Below are 25,892 nucleotides of genomic sequence, written 5' to 3'. Positions count from 1 at the left end.
GCTTTGCCTTGCAATACGCCTTGCAACGCACTTTTTTAACGCACATTTTAGCATCAACTGAACAAAACATTGATTTTTACCATCCACATTCCCTTCCAAAATTATTATTTATTGCGTATAAGCGACAAACACTTCACCAGCGCGAGGAAACTAGCAAATATTACAGGGGCTGCGGAGATCGTCTCATAAATGAAAAGTATACTGCTGCATTGAAGCAAGAAAAGAAATACCGAGCGAGATGGCGCAGTGGTTAACACACTGGGCTTGCATTCGGGAGGACGACGGTTCAAACTCGCGTCCGGCCACCCTGATGTAGGTTTCCCGTGATTTCCCTAAATCGCTTCAGGCAAATGCCAGGATGGTCCCTTTCAAAGGGCACGGCCGACCTCCTTCCCCATCCTTCCCTAATCGGATGGGACCGATGACCTCGCTGTTTGGTCCCCTCCCCCGATTCAACCACCCAAGCAAAAGAAATATGTTAACGTCGAATATAAATATGTTAGAAAGTGTTTTCTGAAAATATGCGTGTGGAGTATAGGATTATATGGAACCGAAACGTGGACGATAAATAATACAGCCAAGAAGGGAATACAAACTCTTGACACGTGATGCTACAGATGAGTGCTGAAGATTAAATAGTTAGATCGGGTAACTAGTGAAACAGTACTGAATCGAAACGAGGAAAAAAGAAATTTATACCATTACTTGACTAAACGAAGAGTAGGTTAATAGGACACATCCTGAGGCATCAATGAACTGTTAATCTGGTAATGTGAGGGAAGTGCGGAGAGGGGTGCACAAAATTGTAGAGGGAGACTAAGTCCTGAATACAGTGATCGGTTCAAGTGGATGTAGGTTGCAGATCGCAGTATTTATGCAAAGATGGACAGACTTGTATAAGACAATTAGCTTGGAGAACTGCACCAAACCAGTCTTCGGACTGAAGACGACGACGACAATGCAATCAACGTGTCTAAGAAACGATGACAAAATTGGTGAGTGTTTAAGAACTGAGATATTGGATAACGGCAAAATACCCCAGTCGATACCTGCCCTTTCCATGTCTACGAAGACTTTCTGACTCCTGATGAGCACACCTACGAGAATGATATTCGCCATAAGGATAGGAACTGCCCATATATTAGATTGTAACACGGACGAAGGGAGCAATTTATATTACAAATGTAAATGACTGCCTGAATATTTATGGCTATTTATTGACCTGTACGCTTTATACCCATTTTCTAACGAATCTGCATAAACAATTTTAATTTAGATATTACATAGTCGGTATAATATCATTATGACGACCTGATAAACCTACAAGCAGATTATCTCGGACAACGATTTCGGTATCATCAAAATCTCCTCTGGTTACAACTGAGACCTGCAAACGTGCAGCTGCGAAGACAGTGTCTAATACTATTGGAGCGATGTAGTCGGTAGTACAGTGCGAAGCAGATGCCGTCCAACCAAATCCCACACATTCTCCGAGTTGTACAGATCCTGACCTGGGGTGCTCAACATAGTTCAGAACGTGCTGACTAACGCGAGATGTGAAGAGGATTGTCTTATAGGGACAGCAGGCTTCCCCGACATTATTACAGCAAATATCAGTAAGAGCTGTTGTGGATGTGCCCAGCACTGTAGTCTCTTAACGAACACCAGCAGTGTAACTCATTACAGCTACTGCTTCGAACACCATCGTTACAAAATGTATCCGGGAGAATATTATATGTAAGGTGTTCCATGTAATGATGGCACACCCCTTTATTGTACGGATGGTTGAGGATAATGAAATGCTACTTTAAATCATTAATATTTGCAACTGTTTACCTAAATACATACTGGAACAATTTTATTGATGTAAGTGGTTTATTGCGTTCTGTAGAACACACAGCAGCGCTGTTATCAGTGCGTGGAGGAATATTTTCTGGAATGAATGTAGATCATTTATTTAAATTTCAACAGTTATCAACAAAAAATATTACGTAAAACCCCAGTTACTACCTCCCAACATAACTCACGTATTTTACAACTCTCAAGTATATGAACCTTAAAACTGGGAATATAGTCTTTTCTTTAGAATGTCCTGTTAAAATAGGAATAAAGAAGTATAACAAAATATTAACACAGCGTGTCAGGAAAATTTGCCTAGCGCATCATCTAGGTAATAAAATGGGTGAGCTGGTTACCGGTGTTGTTGGACAGACGCAACAGAGATTTGTAAACAGCTGTCATTTCTGTCTCATCGTCATACTACACAGGAGGCACACTGCCGATGAAACGAATGCCGCCCTCTGGCAGGGTGCAGCTGAGACTCGACTGTTGCACGAATATCGCATGAGGCGGCCGAAGACAACTGGTATGGAGGCAGTCATCGGTCTGGCATTTTAGATTATTCTCGGCTATTTCTGTATAACGTTTCACTGTAATCATAAAAAAGCATTACTTCACTTTGTTTCTCTTTACAAAAGTTAGCGAATATAGTTAGAAAAAGATACTTCATTCGGTGGCAAAACTAGAGACAATAAAATAAGGGGGCGCTGTGATAAGACACAGGACCTGTTTTCGGGAGGAAGGCAGTCCAAAACCTCGTCAAGTCATCCAGATTTACGGTTCTCAAGGTTTACCAAACACGCTTAAGGCACATGCTGGACCAGTTCCTTTTGTAATGGCACGGTCGATTCACTTCCTCAATCTGAGCTTGTGCTCCATCTCTACGGGCCACATCGACAGGAAATTAAAGTATGAGTATTATGCATATTGAAATATATCTCCCACCCCTTCTTCTTCTCCGGCGGGGTATCAGTAGTTTCGAAAACTCGAGCCTTATTTTCTCTTAATATTACGTGCATCCTTGTTACGCTGTATATCATGTTCTTCACACGGTTAACAGTTTTATCGAGATTGTTTAGACAACGGTGGTCACATTAACACAAATACACGAGGGTCATTCTGAAACTAATGCAGCCTTTTTTTCTTTTATTGAACGGCTGTCCGAGCTAGATTATAATGGCGTACAACTATCTTTTTAATATTCATCCTAAGATCCTGTTTGTTCGTTGTCTTGTGACAGCAACAGAAGGGGAGTGTTTCAATATGGGGTCTGACACAGAGGGACGTATAAAACAGATGCTGAACAAATTGCACCTATTGAAATCCATCGACGCTTGCTAAAGGTTTATGGAAACGATTCAGTGGGCGTAGATAATGTGAGGCGGTGGGTACCGCATTTCAGTAGTGGTGAAAAGGATGTGCATGACAAACCACATCCCTCTCGATTCTGCTCCGCTGCCATCCCGCATAATGAAGTGTTTGGATCAACTCATCCATGATGATCGGCGACCAAGGAATTGTGTGCCCAGCTGAATGTCAGTTGCAGTGACCTACACAAGGTGTCGAGACCTCCTCGACCAATAAAGAGGCCGAAGATTACAATTTTCTGAACACCATCACAACCGGAGGTGGGCCGTGGTTTCACCACTACGAGCAAGGATCCGAGAGACAGTCCATGGAGCGGTGACATGCGAATTCTCGAAGAAACAAGTAGTGCAAGACATATCCATCTGCAGGCAAAATTGTGCGCCCAGGGTTCGGCAGATTGTGGTTCTTTTGAATGTATAGGAGTCCAAAGCAATTGTCCATTCAGAAAACTACAAGAAGACACTGAATAGACCGAAAGCCCGAATTTTCAGTCATGCCAGAGAAGTAGAAAACTTCTGCTTGTAACATGATAACGCCAGGGCCCCCAACAGTTTTTCAATCTTGGAGCTTATTTCCAAAATGGGCTGGACTGTCCAACTATATCTACCGTACAGGTTTCCATTCTTTTGAGCCTGCAGAAAATGAACTACGTGCCAACATTTATCAGACCCAGAAGCTGTCGTCAAAGCTGTAAGACAGTGCCTAGCATCAGCTGGTTTAGCTTTTTACGAGCGCAAGAGGCAGGCTCTTATTCACCACTGGTACAGGTGCATAACGAGCGGTGATGACTATGTAGAAAAATGAAAGTATATAGCTAAATTCTTGTTCTATTTAAGTCTGTTTTTGTGGTTTCTGTATCTGTCGTAGTTTCCACGAAAATAAACGCATATCAACTGTTGCAGGCCTTCTCTCAACAGAGATGTGCCTACGAAGCGCGGAAGCGACGGCACAGTGCAAATCTTTGGCCCCTGTTTACAAGGCCCTCAACTGGATGGTGAACAGCAGCGCTGGGTAACTGGCCAGTGGGCATCTGCTACTGGAGTAGGCGGCTGCCGGCCGCAGGGCTCGGCCCTTTGTGTGACTCAGGGCCGCTCTTCATTATGTGAGTGTACCACTCGAAGCGCTCTCTGCGGAAGTTTCGCACAACGCCGGGGAAATTGCGTGAATCCAACAAATCTCGCCTGGTCCTCCGTCTTCTGTTTTGTCACCATCCAATTTCCGCTTTGCTCCTGCTGTGAATGCTGCAGACTCGATCTGTACTCATTTGCAAGTGGTTCTTCTAATATCTGTTAATCTTAATTGTTAATTAGCATACATGCTCAGTTTTTTGTACACTTGTTTCATTGATTGGTTCATAAAATTTCACAACTACTTGGATTATATAATTCTATACCAAAGCACAACGAAATAAAACAACTGCACGTACAGAATGATAGTAAATTTTCTGTAGTTCATCAAAGTTTCCAAAAGTTGCTCGTCTACGTGCTTTTCTTTTTTACAGCGTCTTCTTCCAAACATCACTGGGTAAAGTTCTCGTAACGAAACTAATGGGAACTGCTGACTTCATTCTGGTTGCGCTCGGCGAACGTCTCATTTTCCTTTGAGTTTATTGAATTACCGTTGACCTTGGATCATTCACTGTAAATGTGAGAACCACTGATTTCAGTAGCACTGTACTTGTTCGGCCTTTTTATTGACATAAACTTCCCTACAGATATTATAATTTTATCCTATTATGTCACTCCAGTACGTCACAAGAACCCCATTTCTGGTGACTGCACTTCTCTTAAGTTGTTACCTAAATGTTCGCATCTCCTTTCCGTAAAACAGAGCCGGTTTAGAGATGTTATGCATTCGGGCGTTACGTCCTTTACTCATACGTTCCCCATTGTGCCTACGAATGCGTAAATTGAGTTTCATTTTTTCCGGGATATTTTCCCTACGTCAGCACTGAACGTTTTAACATATATGTTGCAACTCAAGTATGTTAATGAATTTACCCTGAAGAGTGGCAGATAGAGGGGCTTCGGTGAATACTTCGATGGCAGCGGTAATGAAGATGATGGTCTTCGGTATGATGGAAGAGAAAAAGAGTAGTCGTCCAAACCATTGCCTTTTGGTGAATATGATCCTGGAGGGCTAAGGGAGATATTCCCGACAGAAAAACGTGCATGTTAGGAGGCGGTCCCATCATATTACTCACCCTCATATGGGAATATGCACACAAACTCAGCAGATTAATGGCAACAGTTACGTGAATGTTTGTGAAAATTGCCACACGAAGGAGAATGTGTATGATTAAAGCGAACTTAACAGCACACGCTGGATTGCCAGAATACAACTGGAAGACAGTTCACATACTGGATTTATCGTAATGTCAAATGATGATATGCTGACAATTACGAACACGCTGGCAAGGAACGTACCGAATTTTACAACACCCGGAAAGCATTGCGCAGAGATTCACGGTTGACATCGGATTCGTATATGATGGAAAGGTGAGAACACAATTGTTGTAAAAACAGTGAGTACGCTACTGCATACTTCCAGGAATCGATTATATCCCCGAACCATTACACAACTATCCCTTGCTTGTACAGAGAAAATAAGATGGAAATACACATGCAGAAGCGGTCAAGTCATCCAGGTATATCCTCCTCCCGCTTTTACTTTCATGACATTCTTGCTTAAAGTCTCGATCCCAACGCCACAGATCTGTGACATCGCCACCTGGACGCCCTCACTAGCCTACAACCTCAGCGGCCAAGACTCTCGAAACGAGTTGTGCCATTTGAAGACATGTCGATTATGACGCTTGAATGTTGCGGCTATGTGCGGAGTACGAAGCGAGTAGAGACATGTAGTAGTAGTGGTGGTAGTAGTAGTAGTAGTAGTAGTAGTAGTAGTAGTAGCTTTATTCATCCGTAGATCTCTTTTTACAAGGATATAGTACATGTCAAAGTATTTACACGTTTAGACCAATTTAAAATAAACTAATTTGTATACACTTACAGACTTCTAGTTAGTGACATCATTAGATTTACTCCTGGTATACAATACTTTTTTTTGCAAATAACTTATTACATAATGTAATGCCACACTGTGCACTCACATCTCACTGCTGTCACTGCACACACTATACACACATTGTTTCGTAACACTTCACTCACTGCACACACACACACACACACACACACACACACACACACACACACACAGGTGATCTCTGGGCCATTTTCTGTACCGATTTGTATCCTGAAATACGTCAGCATCCCTCTATAATGAGTGAGATGTTGAGCTCAGAAAGAGGAAGAGATGTTAGTACTGTGCTATGCATAGCTTGGGGAGTAAGTTTTTCTAGAAAAGGAAAAAAGAAGGAAAGAAACAGTGTGAAAGTGTTATGTGAAATGTCGAATGTTTTTAATTATTATTAGTTATTTGTATAACTTTTTTAAACAAATCCCTACCCTGTTTTCTCTAAGTGATCCTTCAACGTATAAAATGTATTGCATAGCAGGTACTTTTTTGCGTTTTTAAATAAGTGTATTTCTGCAATTTCTTTACTCTATTTTGGTAATTTATTGTACAGTTTTATTCCTTGGTAGAAAACGCTGTTTTGAGTTTTATGCTTATTTTTTCTTGGTAAATGTAAGTTAAGTCCATCTCTTGTTGCATGGTCATGGAGAGAGCTGTATGTGCAATAATTACTAATGCTATTTTTGATGTGTACAACTGACTGATAAATGTATTCTCATGGAGCAGTTAAAATCCCCAGTGTTCTGAACAGATCTTTACAATGAGCTTGACTAGTATTTTTGGTTATTGTCCTTATAACTGTTTTCTGGAGTTTGAAAATTGTGTTCATATTTTGTGCAAAATTGTTATCCAAAAAAGAATGCCATAGCTAAGAATTGAGTGTACATATGAATAATATGTAACTAAAAGACACTGCATGTTACACATTGATGATGGGATTCCTCAGGGCATAACATGCTGATGACGTTCTGTTTTCAAGTGCCTTTGTGTGTTCACATCACTTCAACTGAGAATCCATATTCATTCCTAGAAGGCATTTGTTACACAGCTATAGAGGTGCCACCTACATTTAATTTAACATTGTCATTTTTCCTCTTCAAACTGAAATTCACGGCATTTGTTTTCTTTATGTTCAATGTCACTTTATTACTTATTGACCAATCAAAAGCTTCCTTGGGAGTTTCATTTGCTTTCTCGGCAAAGAGTTCTCTTGTTTTCTCAGTGACTATAATACTGCTGTCATCAGCGAAGAGAATTTTTTCACCATGAGTAACACTACTGGGAAAGTCATTGATATATATCAGGAACAGTATTGGTCCTACTATGCTACCTTGCGGAACCCCTATATTAATGTATTTTGGTTCTGATAAGTGTTTTACTAAATGTTTAGATCTATTTGAAGATGTGTTATCTCTACTCTTAGTACCCTATCTGCTAGGTATGATCGAAACCAGTCATTAGCTACCCATCTCATTCCCAACGCTTCTAATTTATTTAATGGAATCTTGTGGTCGACTGCATAAAAGCCCTTACAAAGATCCAAAAATATGCCTGTCACACGCTCATTTTTGTCAAGCGCATCAAGTACAACTTTTGTAAATTCTAATATGGCTGACACCGTATTTTTACCACTTCAGAAACCAAACTGTGATTCGCTTAAAAGATTCAGGTAATTCATTAATCTGCCTTTCATAATTGCTTCTATTATTTTTGAGAATGGTGACAGCAGGGAAATGGGCCGGTAATTTTCTATGTCTTCTGCATTACCTTTCTTAAGTAAAGGTACAACTATTGCCTGTTTTAACTGCTCTGGAAATGTCCCTGGTGTGAATGATTCATTTATTACATTTGTTAAGGGGTCTTGTATAATCCCTATGCATTGTCTTAGTAGACACATTGGTACTTCATCTAAGCCTAATGACTTATTATTTTTTAGTTTTTGAACAGTTTTATTGAATTCATTCTCTGTGGTTGAAACTAACATCATTGTATTTAACGCAATATTATTTAGAGGTGTTATGTTATTTGTTTTTGGGAATTTTTGCTGTAACTTCTCTACAATACTTGAAAAACTGCTCGTTTACGTAGTTTGCAAAGTCTTGTGGATCATTTATTACTTTATTCCCCCCCTCCCCCCTCAGTGGTAAATTATTCTGTGTTTGTTTGTTTCTCCCCGCTTCCTTTTTTATAACGTCCCAGACTGCTTTGCTTTTATTCTCTGCATTGTATATTATATTGTCATTAAATGACTTTTTGCAGCACTCAGCACCTTTCTATTGATCTTTTTGTATCTATGACAGAAATTTAAGAATTCTGGATGATTGCGACTCTTTTCCATGGAACTGAGGTATGTAAGTGTTTGGGAGGACTTCTTAATACCTGCTGTTATCCATCTGTTTTTGTGAAATTTTGATACAGACATGCATGCTTTTGAAAATGCCTTCTCAAAGTTCAATTTCAATTATGTGGAGAATTTAGAGAATTTCATATCCACAATGGTTTCCTTATACACTTCATCCCAGTTATGTTTTGCTAGATCTTTCGAAAAATCCTTTATTTTGATTTCTGATAGATGTCGTTTGTAGGCTTGTAATTTAGGGAATGATTCGATGCCTGATTTTACTGTTGTTATTTGACAGAGATGGCCTGATAGCCCGAGATCTTTTACAGCTACATCACATTTTTCCCTGTCCATATTTGTGGCCACATGGTCTATTAATGTGGCAGTCATTGTGTAATCCTTGTTTCACTATTGACCAATAGGGACATTACAAAATTTTGAAGGATATTTATGAGGGTGCTGCTGGATTCATTTATGATATTAGTGTTAATGTCCCCACACAGAATTATGTTGAACTTTGTACTTGAGACTTTCTCTAGAACTTCTGTTAATTTATTGAAAAAAGTGTCCACACTACCACCAGGAGATCTATACACACACAAAATGATAAATTTCTTGGTGATATCAAGCCCTGTTAATTCAATAGCTGATATTTCAAAGTGTTTGTCTTCACTTACTGTACTGAGGTCATGTCTTGATTTGAACTGTATTCCTTTTCTGATATAAATGCTTGACATCTGAACAGTCTGTTATAGACGGGTGTGTAGTGAACGTGGCAGAAAGACGCGAGTTGATCGGTGCCTGGTGCCGACATCAATAGTACCCAGGGTGGATTTTTAATATTGCAGAAAGTATATTTCCGGGTGCGTAAGCGGGACGGTCGTAAATTTGTGACGAACGAACGTCACGTCATCTGGAGCAGTACGTGGCTATAGACGGGCTACTGAGAATCACATCACGTCGATTTAAACGTGGGGCGAAAGGCGCCAATCAGTTTCGGCCAGGTCTGTACGGAGATAAATGCACCACATAGGCTTCAGCAGACAACGGCAGACATCCCAAACAGAGCCTTTCTACGACATGCGGGAAGGCCAACATTGGAACTTCTATGGTTGAGCTCCAGCCTAATTCATTGTGACGGAAATTGCTAAATGGAGTTACAGATCACAGCGCCAGTGGTACAGAACAACACAAATGGAGTCTGCGGGAGGGTTTCTCATTTCAAAAAGTGTCAGAATTAGCCGAACCAGTTATTTTCATGTTTGCGCAACAGAATACTTAATACTTAGCGGGGCAGCTAGTTGTTCTGCAGCGTGTTTGCGTAACAAACGGAGCTACCGAGTAAACTCAAACTGTTCCTAGCTGCTTCGCGAGAGAAACAAAGAAACATAAAATTTACAAAAATCGATACACAAGCAGCTTGGGTGCTTGGAGAAACAGTCTGAGCTGTGGGAAGCAAACACTTTGAGAGTAGATAGAGCGCTGTCTTGTTGTCTTGGCAAAGTTTGCACTCTATCTGCTAATTTAATTACACTAATGCTAATTATGTACTATGAGCTGATAGATAAAATCAATTAGTTTACTCTGCCGTGCGGTTCTAGGCGCTACAGTCTGGAGCCGAGTGACCGCTACGGTCGCAGGTTCGAATCCTGCCTCGGGCAGGGATGTGTGTGATGTCCTTAGGTTAGTTAGGTTTAATTAGTTCTAAGTTCTAGGCGACTGATGACCTCAGCAGTTAAGTCGCATAGTGCTCAGAGCCATTTGAACCAACCAATTAGTTTACTCTATCGGACTCGGTTTCATTGTGAAAAATAGACACACTTGGAACGTCTGTGATTCCTGAACTACTCGTTATCAATGAGACATTCCGATACAAGCTTTTCACAGTTTCCGTACATCGCTTCTGAATGTGCCAGGGCAGTTCCTTCTACAGCGATACAACCGATCTTGGTCCACATACCTTCCCAAATCTTTTCAGCTCTCATTCTGATGGCCTCGTTGTCGACAGGGCCCTCTTCCTTCCTTCCTTCCTTCCTTCCTTCCTTCCTCCCTCCCTCCCTCCCTCTCTCCCCTTCTTTCTTTCTTTCTTTCTTTCTTTCTTTCTTTCTTTCTTGCTTTCCTTTCTTGGCTACACTGTAATACAGTATGTTTAGTTACTAGTATTTTTTTCAGAAGACAGTATGTAGCAACCACTCCCCTTTTTCAGTAACCTACCACATATTTTCCGTTCCCAACTAATACCATGTCGTAAGGATCAAAAACGAACTCAGTTTTCGGTATCTGATGATGGCTGATAACTTAATTTTACATTTTTGCACGTGTTTGGTTGTGGCTTTCGTCACAATGAAATGCAAAATACACTCATACCGAAATCTGCAAAATTAAACAAAAAGGGGAAAAAAAGAAGCAACGGTAGTGAGTTGAGTACGATGCAAAATTAAACTGTGCTCGTTTCTCGACTGGAAAAGGACGGAACGAAGTTGATATAAAAACTGCAACAAGTCTTTATTGCGCCTGTAGAAATAACGGCATGGACAACATAGGGTTTACCTTATAAATAAAACATTAACTCCGTGCCTATGGAAAACGACAGAAACGAACCAACTGCTGCGAAACGCCGCGCAACGGCAAACGACGAAGCGGATAAGCAAACGAGCCGTAAGCACTGGGACTTAGCGGTCTGAATCCAGTCCTGTATAATTTAATGCAAAAGCGAGCAAACATGACGGCCACTCTTTTGGCATTTCGTCGCGTGTGAATCATTCGATTCCTTCACTACCGCTGTAAAACATTTGCTACTCTTAAGTGAAAGCTGAGTCGGTAGCCACTTTAAAATTCATCAGTTCTATTCAGTGAATCAATAAGATTAATACAAAACGGTTGTATAGGCGCATATGATTGCGGCCAGATTTTGTACGCCTGACACTTGGTAATATGTAGAGTCGGTCAGGCAGTAGGTTTTTCACGTATCGTCATGTCAAGAGCGTACTTCACGATTCAGGGAAAACAGCGGCCACTAACTATCGTGAACGCGAATGTGTTGATGACAGATGTCGTCGCCGATTAACGCCAGTCGAAACATAGAGTAAATGAACTACTTATCGGCGAATCACGCCCTCCTCCCATGCTGGACAACTTCAGCTTACTTTATTTACTCCACGACACATTATAAATTAAAGTCCACCGTATCGTTTTAGTGTCTGTATGTTACGACTAATAGGAGCAAGTACTGTACAGAATTTGATACGGTTTTTGTTAACAGATTGACAGAAAACTGTTTGGAGTAGTTACCAACTAAGTATGGTAACATATCGATGAACTGAGACACGCGCTGACAGGATCGTAAGAGGTCGGCCACCTTAAACGTGAATCCTTGGAAGAAAGAGGCCGTAGTTCTCGCAAAACCTTGTTGCGTGAATTTAGAAAACCTGTATTCGAAGAAGACTGTGCGACCATTAAGCTGCCACTATTAGGCCACGTACAGAGGAATACGGAGTTATTTTTCCATTGCTCAGTATGTGAATGGTATTGGAAACAAAATCGCTAATACTGGAACGATAATCCTCCGCCATGCACTGTACATTGGTTTGCGGAGCATACACGTAGACGTAAAATCGGTAAGCAATCATACCATCCGCATATACCAAATCAGCGAGGCGCAGAAGCTACCAGGCCTCACGTGTATCTCTGCTGACCGTGCGCTAAACGTTTCAGGGACTAGGGTGGGTTTACATGGTAAAAGGTCGCTTGAACCGAAAACTCGTGTGGCACGATGGTACACTTTGACGACAGGGTACGATTATGTAGAAAACCAAATGGAGCTGCATGTCCGGCCTGCCGAAGAAACACATCTTATATAGGTGATGGAGAAATTCTCGTGCGGAGGATGTTAACACTTGATACAGAGGGGACCCTGGTACGTTGTCCATCGTCTCTCATCCGCAAACTAATTTATTCGCCAATCACGAGCATTCGTTCGTCAGCCTACAGCAGCCTGCAGCCGACCTGGACCTTCAGGAAGATAATGCCTTATCCCACCGCTCGTCAGTTTATATGCACACCAAAAACACACAAGACACTTAAGGGTGCATGGCACAGGGTTCTTTGTGCACTATGGTCACTTCCCCACTTTCATATTACACTCACGAATAGTGTGCGGGAAGAACGCTTGACATGAGCTCGAGTCTCTCTAATTTTACATACGTGGTCTTTTAGCGAGATATGCGTAGAAGGAAGCAATATGTTGCTTGATTCTTCTAGAAACGTACGCCCTAGGAATTTTAACGGTAGACCAAAACCATAATGCACAACGCCTGTGTTGTAGCGTCCGCCACTGGGGATGGATGAACACCTCTGTGGTACCTTCGCGCTTACTAAGCGTGACGAAACGCTTTGCTCTTCTTTGAATATTCTCCATTTTCTCTGTCAGTTCTGATTGGTATAGGTCCCTGACTGGCTAGTAATACTCAACTGTCGTTCGAACGAGGGTTTGATAAGCTACCTAGTTCGTCGGTGCACTATACTTTCTGAAGATTCTTCTCATGAATTTCAGTCTGGTATATAGGTTTTTCTGTGATTAGTTTTATGTGGTCAATCCGATGAAAATCGGTCCGGAAGCATCCCCAGATGTTTGATGAGCGCGACTACTTGTGGTGATTGTTCGGCGCTCGTGTTACTGTACCAGAATTATTTGAATGCATTAAAGAGCTTGTGTTCCTCCACAGGCAACGTCACTTCACTTCCACTGAGCACACTGGAGACTCCATCGAGGGTTATGAGCGGGTCTCGGACCTAGCTCCGACCAAATTAGGTGAGTAGTTGGCAGCCGTTGATTGGGATATTTCCAATTGCCTTCGGTGTGTCATGGAGTCCGTGCAATGGTGCACCGGCGTGGCGCCACACGATGTCGGTGTCACGTTTAATTGCTGAGGAGCGTGTAAACTATACAGGCACAGCAAAACGTTTGGTGAAGGGAACTCTCTCTTGTCTGATACGTAGGATTGAGGGTAGTCCGCATGGAAAACATGTGATGGAAGCTGTGTGCATGAATAATCACATTATCAACCATATGGAACACAAACTCGCAGCTGTGTTCTCTAAAATCTAGTTTGGTTTCAGAAAAAAAGAAAAGGATCGAGGAAATAGAGAAGGAATACTAACTGCAAAATTAGTTGCAGGGAGATAAAGGGAAGAAACTTTAAACATGTATAGAATTGAAGGAAAATCAGCATTGGCCGTATTTTGTTGTTTTATTGTCAGTAAAATCGATTTTGCTGACAATAAAACAACAAAATACGGTCAATGCTAATTTTCCTTCCAATTCTATCCACTATTTGGTCGTGGTGCACACAGCACGCCATGGAGTCGCCAATCAATAAAACTTTAAACATGTATATAGCTTTCTTAGATATAACAAAACCTTTGACAGTATGGGGAAAAAATCTGTGAAGCACTGAAGAAAGGAGGAACAGAATAGAGATGCGTAATATTGGCATAGGGTTTGCACAACAAATGGGAGGACTGTTACTAGTGTATGACCATAAGAAGCACAAATCAAGAAATGAACGCAAAAAAGTGGTGCGCTATCTGCTTTTATTTCTACTATATTCATGGAGTTGGTTGAGATGTGCGAGTATGTGCAGGTGATTAGCTATTTGAACATGTTGACTGATTTACGTACGTAGGAAGTAATAATACTCGAAATGAGAGGACGACATGGAAAAAAAAACTGCGCTAGCAAAGGGTGATTTCAATAAAAAGAAGATACTATATTCTAAAAGTGACTATATCTGGCAGCGTATGTTTGGAGCGTAGCATTATAGGGACGCTAAAATGGGGATTAAGGTAGAGAAACGACAGAAATATTTTAAGATGCAATTACCAGATCACAAGTAATGACATCCGCAGAAGAGTACGTGAACACAAAAGTTTGTAAGAAGCTTCATCAGAAAAGAGCAAATGAGAGACTTTAGTACCATTTGCTTCCTTATGGTGAGTTCAAAAGCCTCAAAAAATCTTGTGCAGTATAAAACCAGTAATTTGCAGTGGGTATCACCACATATTCTTTCACCTGGGATGCTTTATTCTTGAGTAAGTCTGTCTATTATTTTGCCATGAGTAGCTATTATAGTTACGCCTTGAGTGCTATGTCAGCGGAAAGTGACGTACATAAAGACAACGACTGAGGTACATAAATCCAATTATGACATGTCACATGTAACACCTACATGCAGGCAGATATCTGAAGGAATCCTGACTGAAGTGATGAATGGGGATCCATTGTCGCCAATTATACTGCTGCCAACCAACCCTTGTTTTGACACATAAGTAACCGCAAATAAGTTGAATTCCACTCCAATATGCATATCAAAGAAAAATCTCCGACGCCTTTAGCGATGAATAAGTGTCGATCTCCCAATATCGACCACTTGACTACCGCCATAGAAATGCAGTCTTCACGACCAGTACGTTATTCCGTCGGCTTCCTTTACCTCTAGATGCTAAGGATCTCAAATATTCGCACGCTACTAAAAACTTGTCGGATGAATGTTGTATGCCTTCTCATTACCAAATGCGACTAACTTTCTGAGATTTCTCAAAATATATCAAAGTACATTAGTTAATAATAGTTACAGCCGAATACGTTGGGCACAAAACGAGGCAACGTCGTTGTTAATAAACGGAAAAGTAAAAACGTCTACTGCAGACACCGTGTGACGCTGCACTTTATAACAGAGTGCCCTCGAATGGACCTCCCGTAAATCACAAGCCATCTGTCTCGGCACACTCCACTCTGATCTAGATATGATGGACCCAGAAACGAAAAGTGTTCGCACTCGCAGGGGAACAGAGAAGAAGGCACAAGCAGGCCACAGAAGAAGAAACCAATTCCGGCAGAACGCTGCCAAGACACAAATCTCAACGGGTGAGGCGAAAGTGCTTCTATTCCAGTATATACCGCAATTTTCCGAATGGGATGCCCCTCGTATACTATACGATCGCTGGATATAATGTTATTGATCATACGGACGGATGTGAAACGGAAACGGTGACGCCACTACTTCTTCGCTTAAGAAACCAAAGAGGAAGACTATAAAAAACGGGTATTTTTAAAGAGAGTAAGCCTTTTAAAAATGGGGCAATGATTTTGTAAAGCGTTTGACTGATATTAAACAGCCTTACAAAGTAATTTCGGGTTTATCTTCGTCAAAAATGAAACACTTCTTGTCGATTGGTCAGAAAATCCTATTTCCTACCATCAAATATCATATTAGGGCAGACTAATCACGTGTACTATAGTCATTCGAATTATCTTAAACGCAGACGTATAGCAGTCGGAGGGTCGGTCGGTTGACGTGCGGGAGCGGACCAAAGAGCGAGGTCATAGGTCCCACGGGATTAGGGAAGGAGGTCGGCCGCGTGCTTTCGAAGGAACCTTCCTGGCATTTGACTGAACCGATTCAGAGAACTCAGGGACAACCTAATCAGGGTGGCTGGCCGCGGATTTGAAGCGTTGTCCTCCCGAATGAGAGTCCAGTGTGCTAACCACTATGCCACCTCGTTCGGTAGCAGTCGGAGGAAGGCGCAGTGATGGGCTGTAAACATCTAAAACTGATATTCTACAGTCACAAAAAAGAAGCACTTAAATTTTTATCTAAAGTATGTAAGGACGATCTCGCTGCAAAAACTGTGTGAACAGTAACTGTAAAACGTGGTTTTAATACTGCTTCAGCATACAGTGCACATAAATTTCCCATTACTGAAGCACTTTATAGAGAAATTTGAGAATAATCATTAAAAATAATTTAAAAAATGAGTCACGGTAAAGAAACTGTAATATGGTCATTTTTATGCGCTACTGACAACGATATGAGCGCTTTTCTGGGACACAGAAATTCTTATAGTAAACTCCGCCTTCAGTTATGAAAATGCTCTTCTGTTGTTGTTTTATACAACTCGATTACTGTAGGTCGATCTTCGGCTTTAGCCGTTTTTCAACGTGCCATGAAAATATACTTAGCTAATATACTTGTTACGTTAACTTCGAAGGAACTTTGTAAAATAAAAATTGTTGTGGTGGGGTTGTGGTCTTCAGTCCAGAGACTGTTTTGATGCAGCTCTCCATGCTATTCTATCCTGTGTAAACTTCTTCATCTTCCAGTACCTACTGCAACCTACATCCTCCTGAATCTGCTTAGTGTATTCATCTCTTGGTCTCCCTCTATGATTTTTACTCTCCACGCTGCCCTCCAATGCTAAATTTGTGATCCCTTGATGCCTCAGAACATGTTCTACCAACCGGTCCCTTCTTCTTGTCAAGTTGGGCCACAAATTTCTCTTCTCCCCAATTCTGTTCAATAACTCCTCATTAGCTATATGATCTACCCATCTAATCTTCAGCATTCTTCTGTAGCACCACATTTCGAAAGCTTCTGTTCTCTTCTCGTCCAAACTATTTATCGTCCATGTTTCACTTCCATACATGGCTACACTCTATACAAATACTTTCAGAAACGACTTCCTGACACTTAAATCTACACTCGATGTTAACAAATTTCTCTTCTTCAGAAACGCTTTCCTTGCCATTGCCAGTCTACATTTAATATCCTCTGTACTTCGACCATCATTAGTTACTTTGCTCCCCAAATACCAAAACTCATCTACTACTTTAAGTATCTCATTTTCTAATCTAATTTCCGCAGCATAACCTGATTTAATTCGACTACATTCGTTTATCCTCGTTTTGCTTTTGTTGATGTTCATCTTATACGCTCCTTTCAAGACACTGTCCATTCCGTTCAACTGCTCTTCCAGGTCCATTGCTGTCTCTGACAGAATTACAATTTCATCGGCGAACACGTCAGTTTTCATTCTCCTGATAACGGAGAATTGTAGAACCTAAAAAATTAATGTCATTGATATACTGTAGTACGTAGTACTGTAGCAACTTAGTCATATTTTTTTAACAGACAAAGAAGTGTCAAAAGAGTGTACATTAAAAAAAAAGAAAACAAGGAAAGAAGTACAGGGTTAATCGTGCCACCTGCTACAAAGTCATTAGACAAGAAGCACAAGTCCGGATCGTGCGGTTTTAAGCCTGCTCTTCCCGAAAGCGAGTACAGCATGCTAACCACTGCACCAATCTCACTCAGAAGGGCCAATATAAAAGTATGTTTCAATAGATAACAGCTGATGACAGACCCATGAGATTCAGAACGCACTGTATAGCAATGAAAAAGTGCTTTAATGATTGAAAGACGTGTTTTTCTTTAATCAATGAACAATGTGACCGAGTTGTGGTTGTAAAAATTAACATTGTGGATTAGCTGAAACACAAATGCAGGCGGAAAGTACTCCCTATTTATCTGCACTGAGAATTTTCTGCAAAGCCGAGCTATAATGTAGTATTTCTCTTCGATTTGCAACTTGATAACAGCTCTTCAACTTGTTTTTACTAGCGAGAAGAAACTATAATGAGCACGAAAACACTGTTATTGGCTTTCAGATAATATTTCTAATGTAAGTAAATTGAAAGATGTTTGATCTCTCTACTTTACAAAGCCCTCCATGAACCGTGGACCTCGTCGCGTAGGGGTGGCTTGTGTGTCTCAAACGATACATTTACCCATACCTTACGTGCAACCAGATTGTAATTTTTGCACCAATTTTCTATTTTTAACAAGTTTTTTCTACTTAAGTAAAAGATACAAATACACCGTCTTTACATGAAAGAGCTCTCTACAGTGAAGGCAAGCCAAGCTACAACCACACTCTGACTCGCTCGGTGCGGAACAGACCTGGAAACACTCGAATGTAACCAGATTATGCTGGTGGAATTACATTAAAAATGAGTCACAAAGTAACTGATGACTGCAGAAATAAAGAAAATATAAAACCTAGACTTCCAATAATAAGAAAAGATTTTCTGAAAGGGGGAAATATTTCAACATCTAACATAAAGTTGTTAGGAAGTCTTTTCTGAAAAAAAATTGTCTGGAGTGTAGCTTGGCATGGAAGTGAAACGTGAACAATAAACAGTACAAGAAAAGCATAGAAGCTTCAGAAATGAGGTGGTACAAAAGAATGCTGATAGCTAGATGTGATAATGAACAAAGAGGGCTGCTTCGAATCGGGCATATCTCGATTAAAAGAAGGGATCGGTTATACTTCATGCTCTGGGGCATCAAGGAATAGTCAGTTTGCTAAGGGGGAACCGCGTGGATAAAAATTAGTGAAATAATGTAGCTTAAAACTAAACACCAAAATAATCGTTCACTCAATCACTCGAATTCAATGACGCACTTTTAAGAGTTATTTCCCACATTATGGAGTAAAATAGAAAGTTATACTTTATACGTATTTAGCAACAGACCACGATGTTGATACGTCATTCTAATGATACCTGAATATCGTATTAGCTCTCCTTCGTAATAAGACGAAAGATAAATGTACGACAATCATAATAAAACAAGTGGCGAGTGAAGGATTTATACAGTGTACGATATGTCATCTGCATTCTTTCTAGTACCAGTTGCATTTATTTCGGACTGACAAAAGTCGCTCGTTTTGTTTCATATAACTTCTCGATGGAGTGTCATAATTAAGCACAGTAACTAACAAAATGACAATGTATGTTCTGAATTAGCTGGCTCAAAGCAACGAGATAACGAACATCCTCACATAATGAAAATGGTGCAGCGTCGAGAATAAGATCTGAGCGCTTATGTAATCCCTCTTTTCATTAGCAGTATGTATTATATTAATATCAATAACATATCAATAGGGACAACGAAGTTATTTCAACATTTTTTAAGATGTGAAATGACTATATTAGCAATAAAAATAAAAGAAAGAAACCTAGTGCGAGACTCATACAGTACATGCGAGTACACTGCATATTGAACAATAATAATCATACAGAGGCATGTATCTAGTTTTAAGGTCAGCAGTATTAAGTTTATAAACGCAATTGACTTCACAAGTAATTATGGAATATGTAAGAAAATTGTAACTTGACTTTATATGTAACTTCAGATACAATCAAACTCTTAAGTCGTATACATGGCGAATGCATCAGTGCATTAATGAATCTAAAAAGTGATTGTGCTGTATGGAAACAGCAGCCACAAATTACAGAACAAAAGCACGTGCACAAAGCTATTAATTAAACGTAAACAGACAACTCGAGATACGCGGAAGCTAAACGAACTATTATTTTGCAAAGGCAGCTGCCGCGGTCAAAACGTACTCGTTAAACGGATATAAGAGTATTACGCCAGTTGAAGAAGGGTGAAAGGCCGAAACGCTTCTTGGCATAAATAAAACTACACAAAAAAAGGTCGAATGCTGTGTTTCTTCGCGTAATTCAATCCACAGCCCAAGAGCACAGCCACTTAATTAAATTAAATACAATTAGGATTTAAAACAAGTAATTTCTTTTGATGATTTCAGTGAAGATGAGGAAGCAGATTCCCATCTCAAGGCGCTTTGCTCAGAAATTCTTTCAGCATGAATGGAAGAGGCCCTAGCAGTGTGTGCCTTCTATTTCTAAAATACAGACCATATGCCAATAAATGGATTTTTTGGCTATTAGGTCTTAAGTTTCTTGTACAATGCTGTATGAGAACAGGTGTCCCCCCTAATTGATTAATGAAAATGTATCCTTAATCAAGAACAAATAGGGGAGCAGATTGCGTCCACCGAGTTTGCTCGCGTGCGTCATTCATCAGTAGAGGCAGAAAACTTGGAAGGGGCAAGTCGCCTGTCGGCGTCGCACGACTACCCACAGCCTTCTCTCTCCGGAACTGCGTCCGTTTAGAAGGCGACGAGATTAGCCGTCAGGTACAGAGCTCTCTGTAATTTCCGGTCAAGGATTCTGACGGAAACCACAGCACCAAGAAAGAAATTCGTTTCCTGTTTACATCAAATTTAAGACGAACGTTTTGTTCGCTAACGGACAGTCACTGGTTTATGGATGAGCTAAAGCGACATACTGCACGTCTACTGCCTTAATACATTTCCGAATACGTTCTAATGCAAACATTGTGCTAATTACAAGTACTTATAACCGCTTTTGTGTATTCACGGTGAATGTAGTATGCTATAATAAAATTCTTTTTAATGTCTTGCAGTATGTTGGCAAATACTCATCGTCCATTTGCAAAGACTGACGCACTCTCTGACATGTAATACGAAATGTAATAGCATCATTACTAATTCTGTAACGAGATGTCAGCTACGAATTCGTGTATGTGATCTACAACTTGTAAGTAGTGTATGGCTAGCTCAGCTTACAAGCAACCCGTCCAGTATGCCTATAATGTTTTTATTTTGTTGTACAACTAAATTGATGGTGATATGTATTAAATAGAAGTATATCTCATTTCACCGTTCTCGACACAATGTAAGTTCTGTATTTTTATCACTGGGAGATTACGAGATGGTATCTATAGAAGGGGGAGCTGGAAATAGCTGAATAAGGACACGGTAACTGAGCAGAGAAAATGAAGCGCATCATCGAGACAGCAAACGAAATGTTTCTTTCATTAGGTTTAGGAAAGACAGTATGTACATATTACGTATTTTTCGGGCAGTCTTAGTCAAATATTCAAAACGAGAAGTTGTTAACACTATTATTAGTAAACTAAAGTGAAATTTATCACATTGTGTAGGTTAAATTTGAAAATTAAGGATTACATTATTCGTAACATTCGAAATATTTATAGTCGCTGTAGAGACCACCATCTTCTCACGTCACGTGGCAAAAAGTATCGTACGGATGTCTTCGTCAAACTCTTGACACACTCAACATCGTTCATTGCATTAAATGGTGCTGTAAAATTTGGAGAAAATTCATGTCATAGGGGATATTCCTTTTGTAAAGGTTCTAGGCATTTCGACGGTATTTCTGCTTTCTTTCACATCGTCAGGCATTACTGATCAAGGTCAGTTGTCTGAACTCCACAGACTGTGATTCTGAGAAACTCTATCAAATATATGTCATATCGATGACGTCGACAGAAATCTTATTCCATCGATTCGAGACAGCAAGAGTGCGTAATGACAGACTTTGCTGCTCAGCATGAGCGCATTGTATTCAAAAATGGTTCAAATGGCTCTGAGCACTATGGGACTTAACTTCTAAGGTCAGAACTTAGAACTACTTAAACCTAACTAACCTACGGACATCACACACATCCATGCCCGAGGCAGGATCCGAACCTGCGACCGTAGCGGTCGCGCGGTACCAGACTGTAGCGCCTAGATCCGCTCGGTCACCCCGGCCGGCGAGCATTGTATTCCTTTCCACCGAACATAACGTCCTCCTTCGCCGACGTTATTACTGTTCATTACACTACAGAGTGCACCGAGTGCAAGTACAGTGCAAGCACAATTAAAAAAGTCATAAAAGATATATGACGCGCACAGATAACTATGAGGGAAGCGATTCACAGTCTGAAATTGCAGTTATTTTAAACTCAATATGTAATTGCATAGTTTCCAGAATGAGATTTTCACTCTGCAGCGGAGTGTGCGCTGATATGAAACTTCCTGGCAGATTGAAACTGTGTGCCGGACCGAGAATCGAACTCGGGACCTTTGCCTTTCGCGGGCAAGTGCTCTACCAACTGAGCTACCCAAGCACGACTCACGCCCCGTCCTCACAGCTTTACTTCTGCCAGTACCTCGCCTCCTACCTTCCAAACTTTACATAAGCTCTCCTGCGAACCTTGCAGAAGAGCTTCTGTAAAGTTTGGAATGTAGGAGGCGAGGTACTGGCAGAAGTAAAGCTGTGAGGGCGGGGCGTGAGTCGTGCTTGGGTAGCTCAGTTGGTAGAGCACTTGCCCGCGAAAGGCAAAGGTCTCGAGTTTGAGTCTCTGTCCGGCACACAGTTTTAATCTGCGAGGAAGTTTCAATTGAATATTTATTTATTTGAGAGATTATTTAGTTATTTTCTTCAGGTTTTTTAATTAAATCGCCGTCCGCAGCTCGTGGTCGTGCGGTAGCGTTCTCGCTTCCCGCGCCCGGGTTCCCGGGTTCGATTCCCGGAGGGGTCAGGGATTTTCTCTGCCTCGTGATGACTGGGTGTTGTGTGATGTCCTTAGGTTAGTTAGGTTTAAGTAGTTCTAAGTTCTAGGGGACTGATGACCATAGATGTTAAGTCCCATAGTGCTCAGAGCCATTTGAACCATTTAATTATATCGCTACCAGTCTCTATTGAGGAATATTGAATTTTAAAGGAAGTATGTGTAATGATGCGCATACAGCATGAGTCACAATTTCGGAAAATCAATCGATTATTTTGGCCTTGTGTGTTTTTCGCTAAAAAGACACAAAAATTGTCTTAGAACATTATAATATTTCGTATGTGCGTGTATCAAACGGTATATATTGTCATATACTTAATGACTATAAAATAAAATTATTTTATTTTTATCAAAGAACCAGAATTCTATATTGTTAATTAAAATTACCAGTTCGTAATGAATACAGAATTCATAAACCAAAGTTAAAAAAGGTTTCTAACGGGAATCGATCCGAAGGCTTCACGAAACCAAGCCTCACAAGGTGCTCCTTTAGCCACCACAGATTCTTTTAACACGTTTCAGATGTTTTGTACTGAAGAGCGCTCGGAAAATTTCTAATCTTCAAAGGCCATATTTCGTGCTTCATCGGGAAAAGTCTCCATAAAAAAAAAAAAAAAAAAACCAGACTGAGGAATCGATGAATGCAGTACGAGATTAGCAGAGTTACGGAAACCACGAAAGTACACGTTTCTCGTGCCGTTCCCTAATTCAATACAGGCCCAGCCTTGGAGTGCCCGTCTGCAGATTCTATCAACGACCTCCAGAGACAGCCAGTTGTGCTGCACTCATTCAGAGCACTCAAATTCACTTACGAGGCAGGCTAGTGCTCAAAAGGACGCTGCCCCATGTGTACGGCGCGGTCCCCGCTGTGAATTTCGGCAATTTCGTTTGTATCGCAGTCGTTTGGGTGAAAAGGAAAGAGCGCTGCTGAACACAGGCTCTCGGAGCAGCTGCCAATTCGCTCGCGGAATGTGTCGCCAGCGAATACGTGCCGTTGAGCTGCCATCGGCAAAATATCCTCGCGGGCTGGGACACTTGTCCAACAGGGCAGCAAATGTGGCACGGCACGTACCGATGCAAAAATGCGTCACGTGGTAAAGGATGCCACAGTCAATCCAAGGGTGCCAGCTTAACGGAAACGACAAAATACAACCGAAATAGAGATCATTCACTTTAGCACTGAACTGCTGCCTGTTAAGGCGCAGCGCGCCCGACAGGATATTTAAGCTTCCGGATAGGCATGTCTATTTTTCTACACCAGAGCTTTCCAAACTGGATCTCCTCACAGTCCGAGGAGTGCAGCAGTAACACCAATGGTGTCGCGAGACTAGTAAAACAAATGAAAAGCTAGTGATAACAGAATACAATACGTCCTTCTGTTTGTTCAGTTTAACAATGGATCATGTATAGAACAAGTGATCGGTATGTTGAATTCACTATTTTGTTCATGTAACTTATAATTATGGCATTAGATGTGTGTCTTTCTGCAACTGTACATGGTGCTTTCAATCTCTTAACAAGCTCTTCTAGCGGCGATACACAAAAGATACAGAGAAACATTCAAATAGAGCGTCTCGAACCTTTGTTTGTTTAGTGGGCCGGCGGGAGTGACCGTGCGGTTCTAGGCGCTACAGTCTGGAGCCGCGTGACCGCTACGGTCGCAGGTTCGAATCCTGCTTCGGGCATGGATGTGTGTGATGTCCTTAGGTTAGTTAGGTTTAAGTAGTTCTAAGTTCTAGGGGACTGATGACCACAGCAGTTAAGTCCCATAGTGCTCAGAGCCATTTGAACCATTTTTTGTTCAGTGCCATCATGCAACAGCAAGAACACAAAAGTGATTCTTTCTAAGATATACTTATAAATGGGGTTCAGATGGTATGGCAATGAAGGGTGTCCTAAGCTGGCGTGTGTGACATGCTGGAGAGTGTGATATGTGGACAAAAACTTTCCAATGGAAGTATGATTTCGAATGAACTGCTGCGCCATATTTCAACAAAATACAAAAATTTTAAATGAGTTTCGATGATTTCAAAAAAACTGCAAGATAGAACAATCAGCAGAGTTATTACTAAGAAATTTAAGACCTCTGATAAAGTTCAAAAAGTTACTTATCTTATATCCGAGACTACTGTAAAAAATAGACATACTGAAAAAATACACACACACACACACACACACACACACACACACACGGGACTTTACATCTGAGGTCATCAGTCTGATAGTCTTTTTGTTGTGCCTATCTGCGACTCAGCATCTCCGCTATATGGAGAGCAGCAATTTTCCTTATATTATTGTTACATCCCATCCTGGATTTTCCATTATTTAAAAGTTGTAGTCGGAGGGAGGAATGTCTGCAGAACGCAACGGTTGGCGCAGGACTTCCCATTTCCTTTCCAAATATGTTCTGACAGGTTTACCGACACGACTTCATTCTGTAAAATCACTTTTTCGTATCTATCGCTCTATCGTGGCCTGTTGTCTTTTAAACGCTCAGCTCAACTGCATCAACTGTTTTCGTCAACGATCCCCTGTGATTGTTTCCGTCGGTTTCGAAAACGGCTTCTGTCATCCACCGCCAAACCGGTCTTCCACGTCAAAATCTCCGTTCTTGAATCGTCGAAACCATTCTCTGAATGTTCTTTATGTTTACAAATGCGTAAGTTTGCTGTATGACACGCTCTACCACCTGCAACACCACGAGCCGTTACTGCCACCTATTGCAAAACGGTGGAAACAAAGCTGTAGACATAATAAAAACAGTTAAACATGGAAGTCTGAGAAAGTCTTCCAGATGTTTGCGCATGGATCGCGCTATTCCCGTACATTACAAGCCGGTCATTTTGGGTGAAGAGCTGGTAGCTAATCGTCACCGTAGCACGATTCTGGCCTTGTGAAACGGATGGTTACCCTGCTGGATGATGCCAACGCCAGCGGGGAAACCGTCACCCTCGCAAACCTATGTGAATACTTCCCATAACATAACTCTGCCCCCCCCCCCCCCCCCCCCCGGGCACTATCCGTCACGTGGTGCATGTTTCGAGCAGCTGTTCGCCTGCATAAAAGTGTATCCGGACACGACCATCGACAGCCATGTCCTGTATTTCTGTCGATTAAAATTGTAACATCCAGAAGGATAGGAAGCAACTGAAATTTACCAATGCGCGGGTACGCTATAGTAGAAAGAAAGCATGATTACATTTCATAGTGGTTTTGGGGGC

The 25,892-nt window shown here is 41.1% G+C and overlaps 1 protein-coding gene across 1 annotated transcript in view; it reads right to left on the bottom strand.

Moving 5' to 3' along the window:
- The window catches only part of LOC126469923 (protein furry), a 1,144,124-nt gene that overhangs the window by 870,090 nt on the left and 248,142 nt on the right, over window positions 1-25,892 (bottom strand). The gene's annotated exons all lie outside the window — the stretch shown is intronic.

The sequence above is a fragment of the Schistocerca serialis genome, chromosome 1 (genome assembly GCF_023864345.2).
Source record: "Schistocerca serialis cubense isolate TAMUIC-IGC-003099 chromosome 1, iqSchSeri2.2, whole genome shotgun sequence".
Taxonomy (NCBI): domain Eukaryota; kingdom Metazoa; phylum Arthropoda; class Insecta; order Orthoptera; family Acrididae; genus Schistocerca; species Schistocerca serialis.
Note: the sequence above shows the minus strand (reverse complement) of the source record. Positions and strands in the feature narration are given on the sequence as shown.